We start from the raw sequence: 16,055 nt of genomic DNA, 5'->3' as shown, positions 1-16,055 counted from the left end.
ATGGTCCAGAGATGAGGCAATCACTAAATGAGTCCTCCTGTACATAAATGCACCAATAAGGCAGACGAAATCACGGATTTTTCTCCATGCCGTTGAGTTGATGTGAGTTGAGCCCTAATCAGTCTTTTGACAGGATGAGATCTTTTGGGATATCATATGACAGAAGTCAGACATCAAATAAAAGCTGTGATGCATTGATTGGGACTTTCTTAAGTGCCAGTCTTTCTGGGAAGCAGCCTCGTGTGCCTCTAAAGATGCCAAGCAATTCATTACTGAAATCCATATTCTTATTTGAGAGTGCAAGGCCGGGCTGAGAGTGAATAAAATATGCTCTATTTTTCTCTCTTATGGCAGCCCTCTCGAGTGGTACAGTCCCACATTGCAGCTAGAGGTAATCCTCGAATTAGGATCACAATTGAGCCCACAATTTCCATTGTTAAGTGAAACATTTGTTAAGTGTGTTTTGCCCCATTTTACAACTTTTCTTGCCTCAACTGTTAAGGGAATTACTGCATTGATAAGTTAGTAACCCGACTCTAAAGTGAATCTGGCTTCCCCATTGACTTTGTTTGTCAAAAGGTCACAAAAGGGGATCACAAGATCTTGGGACACTGCAACCGTCATAACTATGAACCAGTGGCCAAGCATTTGATAGATAGATAGATAGATAGATAGATAGATAGATAGATAGATAGATAGATAGAATTTTTTATTGGCCAAGTGTTATTGGACACACAAGGAATTTGTCTTGGTTGCAAATACTCTCAGTATACATAAAAGAAAAGATACATTTGTCAGGAGTCGAGAATCATCAGGTACAACACTTAATTAATTTGAATTTTGATCATGTGATCATGGGGATGCTTAACTGAATAAAGGTCATACGTCACTTTTTTCAGTGCCATTGTAACTACCTTTACTCTGCATTTGTCTCAGTGGGACAGATTTTCCAAGTATGCTCGGGGTTTCCATGTGATCATTCAGATTTGACCTGGGGAAGTTTTTTCATACGCCTCCCTTGACTTCCATACGTGATTCTGTAGAACACCTCTGTGTACTGATCTGGCTGGTTCCTGTTAGTGGTTTTATTCCCTCCAGAAAAAAAGAAATGCAGATTGATCTGTTTTGGAAAACTTCCCCCAGTTTGATGCCTGCTCTTCTGCTGTTCAATTATTGCTGTGGTTTTTTTTTATTTTTGTACTGTGGATATTTTAAATTGTATTTTTTTCTGTCCCAAGAACTTCAGGGAAGAATAGATCTATATCTATCTATCTATCTATCTATCTATCTATCTATCTATCTATCTATCTATCTATCTATCTATCTACATGTACATATGTGTAACGGATATTTATATATTCATTATAGGCTGTATAACATTTAGTCTAACCATGTGACCAAATGCTGGGTTACTTCCCAGAATAGATCACCTCCTAACTGCAATAATGAGGAGACACCAAACTGATGTGGGGATGAAGATTTATAAGATGTGGCAGAGGGACAGATGGATCACCTCAATCTGTACAAATCTGACATATGGTCACTTGTAAAATCTGTTCCATCACATTTCTTCTTTAATCTGCGAATTAGAAAGATTATCTCTACAAAGCTCTACATGTAAATGTGCATATGTGCAATATTTCGTGTGCAAATAATGCATTTCTGAATTCATTTCCTCTCAAAAGCCACGTTTTTGAGTGAGGGTGGGTTTCTGATAAAAGGGAAGGCAGCGATTTGCTAGCTTAAGTCCTTTCTCCTTTTAGCTTGTTTAGTTTTAACCTTTGTGTAAGTCTTTCTTGCTGTGTGGTATAAACTGAGTTCATTTTGTTAGTTTTTGGTTCAATTTATTGTTCATGGGTGAAATTAGTTATGTGCAGGTTGATTGACTTCAACCCATGAATTTGTGGCAAGGGTCTACTAAGTGCAGCTAAACTATCTGCAGGTGTTTCTAATTATCGATCATGGTGGCTGAAGCTGCTGGTGTCAGGGTTCCAGAAAACCCCAACTTCAATTAAAAACTCCGAGACGGACATTTTCTCAAAGTTCCTTTTATTAGAGTAGGGATATTGGCACATCTGGGAAAACCCGAAAGTTCCGAGTTTTCCTCCAATAAGTAAAAAATTACAAATCCACCCCCTGCACCCCTCATTCCATCACATGCCCCAAGCACCATCCATCCCAACTTGAGACATCCTCTGTACTACTCCTCAGCCAGGTGCAGGAGTAACATGACCTTGACTTTAAAGAAGAATGCTATTATGTCTAACCACATACACTCCATGAAATTTCCCCTCCCATCTTCCCATGCTCAAGAATGTGGCGGGGTGGAAGCTTCTTGCGCTAATATGGCTTTCAAAGCTGACAGGTGGGACTTTGTAGCTCATCACCAATATCTGGAAGGCCACATATTGTATAGACTTTATTATGTGATCATTACGTGTGAGGTACAATTTCCCCCTCTTTCTAGCTCTGGAAGTTATAATTTTTTTCCTCTAAAATGCTTGCATTTTTTTTTGTAAAAAAAAGAAGAATACACACACACACACACACACACACAATGGTGGAGCCAGGCAGGGACCAAGAATGAAGCAATGTATTTATCACCACAATGCTCATAGATTGACAAAAGCATGACTTGATGGTTGCCTGTGAGGGTCAAAAAAAGAGCAATACTAATCATGTGAAACTGTCTTGGCAGAATCCAGGATATATCCATCAAGCACATTTACTTTGGAGGAAAAGAACAAATTGAGACTATCCATCAGTTCAAGTTGCCTTGCTGATAATTTCTCCTTTACAGGCCATGAAATTTATGGGCAGGAAAGTTTTTATCTCTGGAATCTCTACAGACACTTAATGCTCTTAAGTCGAGAGGAATTTGGAAAGTGACAGATCTCACTTCTAATAGCTCTAAATCTGGGCTTTATGTCAACCAAAGGTGGTTCAGGAGTTAATTCAGATCCTGGGAGGACTACAGTGGGATGCCTGTGAAAGTCAGTCCTGTCCGGTTTATTATTTTTTTTAAAGGTCACTTTTTTTCTGTGAATGCTGAGATAAATCACCCTATTTAATTTTGGTGCCTCTTTGAATTGTGCAGTGAACCTTTAAGAGCTAACTTTTGCAAACATGGTGAGAACAAAAATGGCACGTCCTAGTTTAAAAGAAATCAGTCTGGAATAAAGGAAAACCTCAGTGGGCATCAAGGCAGAGAACTAAATACAAGGCAGGTGGTCAGATTTCATTATTTGAGAGCTCCTAGGGAAATATATATGTTATTCTGCAAAACTCCAGTCCTTTTATTGCTTTCTTATTTCCTAAGTCAAATTACCTGGCTATGTTGACATAACCCATTAAACTAAGTGAGGTACTGTAAGTAAATATCTGGTGGCTACGTTTGCACAACATGCTAAAGTTTAATTTTGATGTTTCTTTTCTGGCACAGCATATGCAATCCCAGAAAATGGGTCAAACCCAGAGATAGTATTCAGCAGGTTCTGACCAGTTCTGGAGAACCGTAGCAGAAATTTTGAGTAGTTTGGAGAACTGGCAAATACCACCTCTGACTGGAGATTTTACAGTATCCTTCCCCTGCCACGCCCACCAAGCTATGCCCACAACCTGTTGTATAAAAAATTGAATCGCACCACTGGTCAAACCAGTATCCAGATTAAATATGTTGTGTGAAAGTAGCTGCTTGTCTTACAACAAAACATCTACTCAGTTGTTTATTTCCTTCCAGCTTTATTAGGTAGGAAATTTATAATGTCAACTTTACCCAATCTAATGCCCTCCAGATGCCTAGGACTACAGTTTCCAGAACTCCTAGCTACCATGAGCAAAAAATTGTAGTCCTAACACAACCGCAGCCTCTGAGCCTTAAAGCATCATATTCTTATATTTAAACCTTCTGACTTGAAAACACAAAAGACCTGCAGTGAAGTTGCACTAAAAACTGTGAGCATTTGTTTGTCTTCAGTAAGTTGCAAAGATCTTTCTGGGGCGCTCTTAATCTTTGGAATCCTTCCGTGAGAAGATGGGAAGGCATAATTTCTCTGTTTCAGAAAAGAATAAAACCATATTTTCCCTCAATGTTATTCTACTATAATGGGAGGATCTTTCTGATCTTTGACTGGATAGGTAACCCTCAATTTAGGGCCGTTCGTTTAGCGACTATTCAAAGTTCTAGTGCTAAAAAAAACCTGACTTATAACCAACCGGTCCTTGCACTTATGACCATCACAATGTTCCTGCGGTTGTATGGTCAAAATTAAGACACTTAGTAGCTGACATGTATTTATGATGGTTGTGAAATCCTGGGATCACATGTTTGCCATTTGTAACCTTCCCAGCCAGCTGTTAACAGGAAAAGTCAATAGAGAAAGCTGGATTTACTTAACAACTGTGTGATTCACTTAACAACCAATGCAAAAATATTATAAAATTGGGTGCAACACACTTAACAACACCTGTGCTTTGCAATGGAAGTTCTGATTCCAATTTTGGTTGCAAGTTGAGGATGATCTGTACATAATTCTACCCCTAAATCAGAAAATCTTTATTTTGCTGTTTTGGGTTAGGTTTTGCCTGCAAGGAAGGGCCAGAACTCAGTTACATGGATGTAATGTAAGCATTTCTAGTTCTCTACCTGTTTAATCTGGTTGGCATTCCTCATAGCCAGTTAATATTGAGCAGAACAGATTGACTTTGAATTCTCTTCTTTAATCTTAATTTTTCTTCAGATCTTCTTCACTACTAGCCATCAAAGTATTATGATTGACTGAGGTTGTTGCTGGTTCTCCTGGTTAATTTCATTCATATGGTCTCTTCAAGTCTACCATTTCGTATATTCTGCTTAAAAATTACATAAATAAGGATAGTGTGCAACTTTAATGCAATTGTTTCTGAATTCTGAATAATTTATTTGCTCTTTATTCTATCCCTTGGTTCCCAGACTTAATACCTATTTACAATATGTAGATAAGGTAGCCCTGCGGGCTCATGTTAAGGACTATTAACAATTGGTTGCGCTTCAGCCGGTCAAAAACCTAAAACGCAAAAATGGGGGACTTTTTGGAATTTCCTTAATTTTTCTGTTATCCATTCATACATTAGCAATGCGAACTTGAATATTGTACCTCTTTCTGTTCTGAATCCAGCTTATATATCTGACAGTTCTCATTCCATATGTTGTTGAAGACTGAATTGCAAATTCTTGAGCATTATCTTAAGTATGCCATATAAATGCAACAATTCAGTGGTTTGGTTGTTGCTTAGCACTTCTCCTTTTCCCAGTATTGGAATATAAATTGATTTTTTCCCCCAGTCTTTGGGCCATTTCATATTTACCTAGAAATTTCCTGTAGCCCTTTAATGGCATTATCATATAAGATTTTAAACAGTTCTGGTATTTCATCAACTCCTGCAGCCTTGTTGTTAGCAGTATTTCCTAGGGTCCATTTAACTTCACATTTCAGAATGTCTGGCTCTAGTTCAGTGATCAAATACTTTCTGCCAACATTTGGGCCTGTGCTTGGGAACAGGAGTGTGATGTATGTCTATGTATATTAGTTGCATTTGCACAACACATTTAGTGATGTCAGTTAGAGACCTAGTAGCCTCATTTGCAGAGGAAGCCAAGTTTTCTTAATTTTAATCATGAGTATTTTTTTTTATGATTTAGTATGCAGATTCAGCCTATTTGATTAGTTTATGAATCACTATCTTTTATAATGGTGCTATGCTGCCTCACCATAGTGGGAAGTGTTCCTGGGAAGGATGAATAAAGTTGTGTACATCAAGACCATATGCTGTAAGTAGGGTCATGCACAGTGTGAAGATCATTCCAGTTGCCCAGCTTAAGTAATCAGCCACCTATATCCCATAGCAGCAATACAGGAAGGTACGTGAGACAGTCGATCATTTTAGTGATGACAAAGATACTCTGTCATACTCTGCAGGACAAGGCAGTGGTAAGCCTCTCTTACATTTTCTCAAGTAAACCACATGGATAGATGAGACAGAATGTTAATTGCCATAATCCCAGATGACAGACCCCTCAGATTAGATCTGAGTTACTTTCATCATCTTATTGGTGGTTTTCATGATACATATTTATATTAAAGCTTTCTTTAGTGCCCGCCATTGCTATGTAAGAAATAGTTCTGAATCTGCAGAATTATAGTGGAAATATGGAATGACAAAGCATGAACATGGGAAAGATCAATATAGGTAGTCCTTGATTTATGATAGTCCTTTATTTATGAAGGTGTTAAGGGCAGACAGGTTGTTAAGTGCCTGGGTTGTGTTCATCTGACCATGGGAATGCTGCAACAGCCATGGCTTTTGGGCAGGTGTCACAAGTCCTTCAGTGCGGTTGTAATTTTGAATAGTCTCTGAACAAACAGTCATAAATCAAGGACTACCCAGATAATAAAAGATGAAATATTAACTGCAGATTGCTATTTGGGACATGAGTTAGTTGAAATTGGATTGGCTTTATATACTTTCAATTGGAAGATCATACTGTTTACTATTCAAGACGCAGAAAAAGCAAGGAATGGTAGGAAAGGAAGATTAGTTAGAAACTTATTGACTGCATTTGTATAACTGTCAGCTTGGGTTAGTTGCTTTCATTGTGTGACTTGGGTGTTATCTACACCCTACCTGTTTGATTAGTTTATGATTGAATACATTGTGGGCCCAGAAAGGTTAATAGGCTAACCAGGTGAAACATATTGTACAAAGATGGCATAGTACAATTTTCAATTGAAATTTATTTAAGTATTTATTATATTTGTAAGGCTGCCTGATTTCATAGCAACTCTGGGCTATTGTGTTTATAGTCAGGTGGTGTGTAGGGGAGGCAGTTTTTTGCCTGTTCTTATTTTGTGGTACTCTTAATTAGCAAGTGACAGCTGATAACCATCGTTCACCCCATCCTCAGTAGAGAAGCTGCTAACAGCAATTAAGAGATGATATGGGTATGTGCACCATTGGCAAATGTGGACCATATCCCTTCCCATTTCTACAAATTGCCAAAAATGCCACCTCCTTTTTTTACTTGAAAATGAAGTAGGGAAATCAGGAGTGATTGAAAATATAAATGTAAGTCCTGCAATGACTTACTATAAAATGGAAGCAGTGTCTTTTCACTTTGTGAGCATAAATTGCTTCAGGGCAACTAAGTGATTGCACACATACACCATGATTAACCAGGTCAGATAAAGATTCAGCAGTTGTATTTGTATAGCAGGCTAAGCTTAGTTAATGTAATCTTGAATAGATTTTTTTTTTTTTAATCTTTCCTTTGTTACGTGAACTCGGTCTGTTTATGGTGCACTGTACTTGTGTGAATCCAAAACATGTTTTAATTTAAAAGGTGTCTTATGTAAATGCAGTACCTTACACCATTAAATTTGTGTTTCAGATTCTATATTAAGCCATGATTTTCTTAAGTGGGATTTTCCCTCCAAGAATCCTTACCTCTGGTGATTGAAGAGTTGAAATTCAACTCATCTGGAGGTCACAAACTCTGGAATTACTGTTGCTGTCCCTCAAGAGTGTAAATGTATTTGAATCTTTAAATTATATCAATCTGTCTTACTTGTTAAATCCTACAATGCTTACTTGAATTGCGTAACACTCAGTACGCACCACAAAAGATGCATCACCTGCTTTGATGCTGAGGCTGCCAGATTCTACCTTAGAATATTCAGATATGGCTGCAAGCTTTTGGCTGAGAAGCTAGAAAGCCATATCAATAATGCAGAACAACCTGTCCCCAGCTTGGTACCTTCCATATGTCTTGTTTATAACATTCATCTTTCCCACCCAGTATAAAGAGAATCGTGACCCATCCATCCATCCATCTCGAAGTGCCAGACTAGATCCAAGAACCGCATTGGCAAAATTGGCTGGGCTTGGTTCATTTTAAACTTGTTTAGTTTATTTGTGTTTTATCATTCTTGTGCAAAATATCTATTTGGTTGGTATAGTACTGTGTAACCTGAAAAATGAATTAATTCATTTATCAGGCTAATTATAAGTTTGTTATAGTATAAATGGATCCATTATTTGACTTGCGATAAAAAGGATGGAATAGGCTACCGAACTTTTGTAGAGATGTACAATATCACTTCCCAGTGAGCTCTCTGTGGTACTGAAATATGATCCCCTTTTATGAAGGTCTGCACTGTCTCAGATATCTACTTTGTCAATAAAGAGTGTCCCATCATTCCAGTTCAATTCTTTTAAAACTAGAGATGTATATCAATTTTTTTCCCCTTACAAAGGGCACATTTCTGTAAGGGTAAGTTGTTTGGAGTCTTGTTGCAGGCAAATGTTGGGCAGCACTGAGGCATTAGTGCCAAAGCTGTCTGGTGCTATTGTTTCTTTCTTTCTGGCATCCTTTCCTACCCCTCTCTCCCCCATGCATCTCTTGCTGTCTCTTGCTGATACTTTTCTTGTTCTACCCTTCTTTGCACTGCCAGGAAAAGAGCCAGTCATTTCCCCATAGATCTGAATTGATTGCCTGAAAAGTGTTTTTGAAATTAGGCTGAGGGCCATGTGACCCTAGGGCAGCATGTGAGTCACCCCTGCTTTAAACCACCGACCAAATAGCTTCCTGCCAATTTTCAGTTCAGCTAGAACTTCATCAGCTTATTTTCCCCTAGAATGCATCCTGAACCGAAATATTTAGCTTGCCAGAGAAAATAAACACATGCTGGCTGGGGATAAAGGGAGTTGTAATCCCACACAGAGGACACCCAGTTGAATAAGCCTGGGGTAGGGGGAAAAAGGGCTTTAACTAGACAGTGATTTAATTCAGTGTAAGACAGCTGGAATCACATACATAGAAATAAATGCTTGGCAGTAAGAGGCATCATACCAAGCTGGGATGGTTTTATATACAGAAAAAGTTAATTGAAAAGTTTTAATAAAACTGGGAAGTTGTCCTTAGATACTCCTGGATGATAAGTTTGGTAACGGCAGATAAAAAGACAAAACTTTCAAAATGCACATGACTTACCTCTTTTCTGTGCTGTGATTTAGAAGAGTGATGTTGGGTAGAATGCATATGCCCAATGTCTGTTAGTCTGTCTGTCTGTCTATCTGTTTGGTACTGTGACTAACAAACTGTTTCCAGTTTGACAGCTGTTCAGTTCAGATCTCTTATATATTATGATTTGTTAGGACTGGGAAGATTGTGCTACGTGACCCTATGTAAGTGAATTCTTCTTTACCTTAACAATTAATTTTTATGCAGGTAGAAATGGAAAAATCGATCTACCAGCTAATGTAGGAGAATTATTGAGCATTCGCAATACTCTGAGTACTTAATCCCTTTCAGTGCTAAATGGAAGATATTTATGTCACACACCTGTAGAGGTTGAGCTATTTATAAATGATGACAGAGCAAATCTGGATTATTTAGTGGTACAATAAAGTAAGCAATTCTGTACACAATGAAGGACATGTTTTTCTTGTTAGTACCTTATATTTTGCCAGGAAATATACAGTATATTTTGAAGTTACTTGAAAATAACCTAATCAATGTAGAAACATTAGAACTTAAATTTATAGAACTTAAATTTTGTGCAGGATTGGAAAACAAAAAATATTCTCAGGTCATAGATCATAGCCTAAAGAGCTTTATAAAAGAGACCATTGGCAGAAATACTGGCTGGCTTTAAACATTGTGCTTAGTGATTTAAACCAAAATCGGCTAAGTCCACAACAGATTGGACCCGGCAAGCATTATCCAAGCTTTAGATCCTTCTCCTGTCTTGTTCCTTTTGTTACGGCATGAATTCCCCCAGGAGGACTTGTGCTCAGAGACCTTTTTCTTTAGCCAGGCTTTTCCAATTTGGGCTAATTACAGTGGAATAAAAGTGGGGTAAAATCCAATCAGCAATACTAATACAATAATCATGTAAAAATAGCAACAGCGCAAAAGATGCCAAGCCATATGCCTTGTTTTCTTAAGTCACAAAGTTTGAGGTCTTATCTCACATTAAAGCATAAACCAAACAAAGCATTTTAGAGCTTAGTACAACGCATGGATTTGGTTGTATTTTCACTGATCAGAGAGAAAAGTGCTAAGCTGCTCTGACATAATGGAGGGACAGCGAGAGGGAAGGCTTCTCTTTGCCAATGTGTGAGTCACGTATATCCTACAGGACATGAATAAGGGCGTCAAAAGAAAGGCTGGAGTATCCCGGGGATGGGGGAGGCATGGCGGGGGGAAACAGAGGCCCCCAAACTTGGCAACTTTAAGACTTGTGGACTTCAACTCCCAGAATTCTCCAGCCAGCTGGCTGAAGAATTCTGGGAGTTGAAGTCCACAAGTCTTAAAGACTAGAATAGAATTCTTTAATGGCCAAGTGTGATTGGACACACAAGGAATTTGTCTTGGTGCAAATGCTCTCAGTGTACATAAAAGAAAGATAACATTCATCAAGAGTCAAGAATCATCAGGTACAACATTTAATAATAGTCATAGGGTACAGTAAGCAATCAAATCATACTAGGAAACAGTCAATATAAATCGTAAGGATACAAGCGACAAAGTTACAGCCATACAGTCATAAGTGGGAGGGGATGGGTGATAAGGAGTGATGAGAAGATTAATAGTAATAGTTGTGCAGACTTCTTGTAATAGTTGGACAGTGTTGAGGGAATTATTTGTTTAGCAGAGTGATGGCTTTTGGGGAAAAAACTGTCCTTGTGTCTAGTTGTTCTGGTGTGCAGTGCTCCATAGCGTTGTTTTGAGGGTAGGAGTTGAAACAGTTTATGTCCAGGATGTGAGGGGTCTGTAAAAATTTTCACAGCCCGCTTTTTGACTCGTGCAGTATACAGTATAAAGTTGCCAAGTTTGGGGACCCCTGGCTTAGAAGGAGGTATCAAAAGAGAGAGAAAAAAGAGGAGGAAAAAGGAACCCGAGATGAAAATGCAAAAGAAGATTTTTGTAATTTGAAATTACCAGGCTAGCAGTAAAACAAACCTATTATTTAACATTTAGTAAGCTTTGGATGCAACAGACAATTCCTATCTATATTCTATATGCCTTTGCTTATACATAAAATTCTGTCTGCCATTTTAACCTCTGGTTGGCTTGTTGATTTTGTTTGATTTCTGAATTTTTGTTTTGATACTGCTTTCATTGACACTGTTCTTGTTTAGTTGTGAACAAAGCACAGAGTCCTTTGAGATAGAGGCAGTCTATAAATATTGTAAAGGAAATAAATAAATAATATCTACGCCTATAATGCATAAAACATGTATAGCATCTCTTTCCCATGCTAGGTATACATAACATTCATTTGAATTGGACATTCTGCTTTATTGGGTACCCTTTCTTCACTGTTAATATGCTAATAATTATAAATAATTTATTTGGATGCATAGGTCACTAATTCAGGAGATTCTAGGTAGCGTACAGGATAAAAGCAGCAGTATAAATTACATAGACAAGTATAGTGCATTGAGGGAAAGTCATACTTAAATATCAACAACCTGTCCACTGGTTGGAATCACAAATCACTGTGACCTTTGGCCTATTTTAAAAAATCTGGTTTTAGAGAATTTTTTTTCTGAAATATAACAATTTGGGAGTGAACAAACTATGCATTCCAGAGGGTGAGAGAAGCAACAAAGAAGGCAGGTTTGAGGTCCTGCAAGAGGACCCTGGTGAGACTCAGAGCATGCCTACGCTTCGTGATGTAGTAGGGCTTTATTGAGGACAACCTGCACCTTGAATTGCCTCTGGAAGTCTACTGATCACTAGTGCAGTTTGTGGAGCAGAGGTGCTGTGCTGTGTGGATGTGCCATAATTGGTTATATGGCTGCATTCTGAACTAGCTGTAGCTTCTGCCTTCTTCAAAGGCAGCCTGATGTAGAACATGTTACAGTAATTCGGATGAGAGATTACTAAGGTACGAGGGACTGTAATCAGGGTCTATTAGTGTAGGAACAGTGGTGGTATTCAGCCAGTTTGCACCGAATCAGGCGAACCGGTAGCAAGAATTTTGCATGGGTTGCCGAACCGGTAGTAAGTTCTGGCTGGCCACGCCCCCCACCCGGTCGCCCTCCTGCCCGATGCTTGCTCACCCCGTCCGCCTGCCTGACATTTGCCAAAGGCAGGGGTAGGGAAACTTGGCTCTTTTGTCACTTATGGACTTCAACTCCCAGAATTCCTGAATGAGCCATAAAAGGTTCCCCATCCCTGGCCTACTGGTTTTTCAGTTGTGGGGGAATATGTCCTACATTTGTATATTAAACAGTCAAAAATTGATTTCCCCCACAACTGAAAAACCAATAGGCCAGGGATGGGGAACCTTTTATGGCTCACTCAGGAATTCTGGGAGTTGAAGTCCATAAGTGATAAAAGAGCCAAGTTTCCTTATCCCTGGCCTAAGGTATTTCTTTCTTTTTTTCCCCTCCCGACAATCAGCTGTAGATACGATCAGCTGTGCCGGGATTCCCCTTGCTGACGCCCAGGAAGGCAAAAAATGGAGGGAGGAGCTCACCCCCCCTCCATTTTTTGCCTTCCAGAGCCCCAGAGGTGCCTTGGGGAGCAAAAATGCCCCCCCAAAGCTCCCCTGAGGCTAGGAAGCTCCCAAAACGGAGCTTGGAGGGGTGCTGCGTGCCCCTCCCATGCTCTGTTCCTTTTCTTCCTGAGCCTTAGAGGAGCTTTAGGGGAGCAAAAACGCCCCCCTTCCAGGCTCCTCTGAGGCTAGGAAGCTCCCAAAAACAGATGGGGGCTGCAAAAAAAGCCACGCCCACCCAGTCACATGGCCACACCCACCAAGCCACGTCCACAGAACTGGTAGTAAAAGTTTTTGAATCCCACCACTGTGCAGGAAGGGGGCACATTTAGCATACACGGTGGATTTATGCTAAAGGCTTCTTGGTCATATCTGCCACTTGCTCTTCAAAGCCAAGTGTCCAATTATACCCTGGTTTTGCCTGAGGAACTGTAACCCCACCAAGAATTAAAATGGTTGATCTCTGGGCACAGTTGATCCATGAACCCAGAGCCATATGGTCTTGCTAGGATTGAAACTTTCCTCTTCCTAGCCATCCAGATCTTCAGAATTGATGGGCCAACATTCAAGATACACAGCTTTTCTATGGCTTTCTGTACCCCCAATCATGGTCCCCGTTTGGACCATGAATGGGGGTACAGAAAGCCACAGAAAAGTCAAAGAGGATCAAGACAGTTGCATCATCTTTATCCCCTGCCTATCAGAGGGTCATTCTCAAGCCTCATCAATGTTATCTTGGAACTATATCCCAACATGAATGAAAAGGTTGAAATAAACTCTAGGGCTCTTTAAAGCTTCAGTCCAATTGCCTTCTCTACAAAAGGGGGAATTGGAAAAAGAACACACATTGTCTAGTAATATTAGGTCCAGCAAGGGTTTCCTGAAGAAGAGGTGTACCATCACCTCTTTTAAGGCAGAAGGGACAACAAAAGCAGAAGGGCCTTATTTTGTGAGAAACACGGTAGGCTTAAACTACTTCCAGATGACAGAGGAAGACCCAGTCTCACTCACCTTAATAGAGCCCATCTACTCAAAGTCTAACTTGAAGTACGCACATGGGAGTGATTTTATCCAGATGCCTAGCATAATCCTCACAGCAGACCTTACAATTGTCAACTCCTGTCAAGCACTGGACACCTTTTCCAATAAACCACGTTACTCACAAGTAATGATATGCAGTGGTAGGGTTTAATGCAGGTCTTCCAATCACGATCAGTAACAACAGCAACGAAATGCTGTGCAAAGTCACTGTTGAGAGCAACTGCCTCTCAACGCTGTTTTTATATCCTCCCCTTCCCATTAACCTAACATCCGCCCATTCATTAAGTCCCCCTGCCTCCACCCCGTGCCCAAGCGACTGAACCTATCCCTTCTTCACCTTAATCCATGCAGCCCAAAACCTCTTCATCCCCAACCTATCGGAGCCCACGCCTCCCCTAACCCTGGTCCACAGATTAGTTTAACAATGAAAGAGTAAACAGGTTAATAACTAAAGATTAAACAGTCTAGCTTGGAGAGCCGCCCCGCACAACAGCTGACAGAATCTTACAACAGCCACAACGATAATCATCTGACTCCTCTATTCTTCAAAATGTAAGGGTTACCCTAAATAGCTGGACAGCATTCTGTAAATAGTTACCTTTTGTTTTTCTTACTGCTCCCCATATAGTCCTTAATGGAGACTCATACATATATCCCTTTAAGCTGACTCACAGCCCTTCTATCATGATCTGTTGGTTTATTTTACAGAGCTCCTAGTAAACCAAAAGAATGCCCCAGAATTGGTAGACAGAGGCTACTTAGGAGCAATCTGATGCTGGTCTGTGATAACTAAGGCTTTGGCCAAAGTGAGATCAGGAGGACTCAGGAAACTCCCAGCACCCACTGAAAACCAGCAGGATCCATAAGGTCCCTGGGGCAGATTGTTTGAATCTGGGGGAATGCCAAACTGGAAAACGCTAGTACAACCAGAGGGCGGTAAATATTAATATTCCTCTAATCCTATCACAGTTGATAATGAGACTAAAAACAAATCTACCTGGTAGTCACTGGAGTAAGTTGGACCTTGAATGATCTGGGTCATATTCAAGGTTGTTGCATCAAAGATTTCCTTGTTCACATTAGTGATTCAAGAAATAGTTTAAGGCCCTAAAAGGCAAAATCAAATCACAAGGCAAATGTACTGCTATTTTATCAAGTTTTGCTTGTGCATGTCTTACAATGATTGCTTAGAGCAAATTGATCAAATATAATTTTCCTGATTGCAGAATATGGCTGTAGCCAAAATGTCTCCCCTTTACTGCTCCATTATGGTTGCTTAGAGCAAATATAATTTTCTTGATTGTGGGATATGGCTGCATTTATTTATTTGATTAGAGGTAGACGCCACCCACTTCCAAAGCTTCTCTGTAGCCAAAAAGTCTCCTTCAAGAAGTGAAAAGTGGATGTGAAATAGTCTCTCTCATAACTTACTGTTATCTACAACAGATGGAACAACAACTTATTGATAGTCTGGGCTCTTTATTTTCCTCTCAGGGAGGAAAAACTCCAGAACGATGCTATGTTATGATATAGCTTCATATTGAGATTTCTGGAGTCCCCTGGCACTGCCAGCTGCTGGGAGAATCTACGTTCCTCTTTGCTGAGAAGTGAGAGAGACTGGAAAATGTTCCCCTCAGCTGTCAAAAATTCAGCCATTGTTCCTTTCTGATACTACTTAAAAAACAAAGTGCTTAAACTGGCAGCTTCTGTATTTAGAGAAAAGAGACTGCTGGGCTAACACAGAATGCCTCTCTGGCTGTTATTTGCCCCTGAGTTTTACTATCCGCTTGAATTAAATAGCATACCTGGGAGCAGAAAAGCCTCAAGGATGCTTTGTTGCTAGAAAATTATTCTCTCTCTCTCTCTCTCCCCCCCACCCAGCATGTTTCAAAGTGGGTGTGGCCTGTGGCGGCTTCCTCTTTATGGAAGATTTAAAGCACAATTTGTTTTTGAAGGTGTATTTAATATAATGTGAAGTTTGGCTCTTATAGTTCTATTTCCCTTTTTATTCTGCTGCATTTTATGCTGCCCTGCAGAATAGACCAGTAGCTGTTGTTTTGCACTGCCCAGCTGTTTTCTCATTAGCCTTCAAGAATTTGCTTTTGTTTTTAATGCTTTCCTTTAGCTATTCCAGCTTGGCCTCTTTTTTTTGTTTCTTCCTCCGAGGCTGCAATCAGATGTAGAAGTAAAGGACGACTGAGCACAGAGGGAAAAGCACCAGCTGTATGACCAGAGGCCCAGGCAGGTGACTCCACAACCGCTGTGCAGGAGTTCTGGGTCTAATTAGTGGCTTTTAGAGGGGAAAAAGGAAACCTTCGGCAGGAAGCAAGATGCTCTGCTATCTTTGCTTTGACCCATGACTGGAGAAATGGAGGCTGACAATTTCAGCTACTGGCCGTCCTAAATCCCAGTAACCTGGGCCTATAGAACCCTGTGTAAATTCTTATGTTTAATCATAATTCTGGGAAA

General features: G+C 39.9%; 1 protein-coding gene across 1 annotated transcript in view; it reads left to right on the top strand.

Annotated features, from left to right (window-relative positions):
• The window catches only part of TMEM132E (transmembrane protein 132E), a 270,096-nt gene that overhangs the window by 141,037 nt on the left and 113,004 nt on the right, over nucleotides 1-16,055 (top strand). The window lies entirely within an intron of this gene.

Source organism: Notechis scutatus, chromosome 1, assembly GCF_049901735.1.
Source record: "Notechis scutatus isolate UNSWTSFEM ecotype Mainland chromosome 1, rNotScu1.2, whole genome shotgun sequence".
NCBI lineage: Eukaryota > Metazoa > Chordata > Lepidosauria > Squamata > Elapidae > Notechis > Notechis scutatus.
The sequence above is the reverse complement of the archived record's forward strand: the minus strand, read 5'-3'. Positions and strand labels throughout refer to the sequence as shown.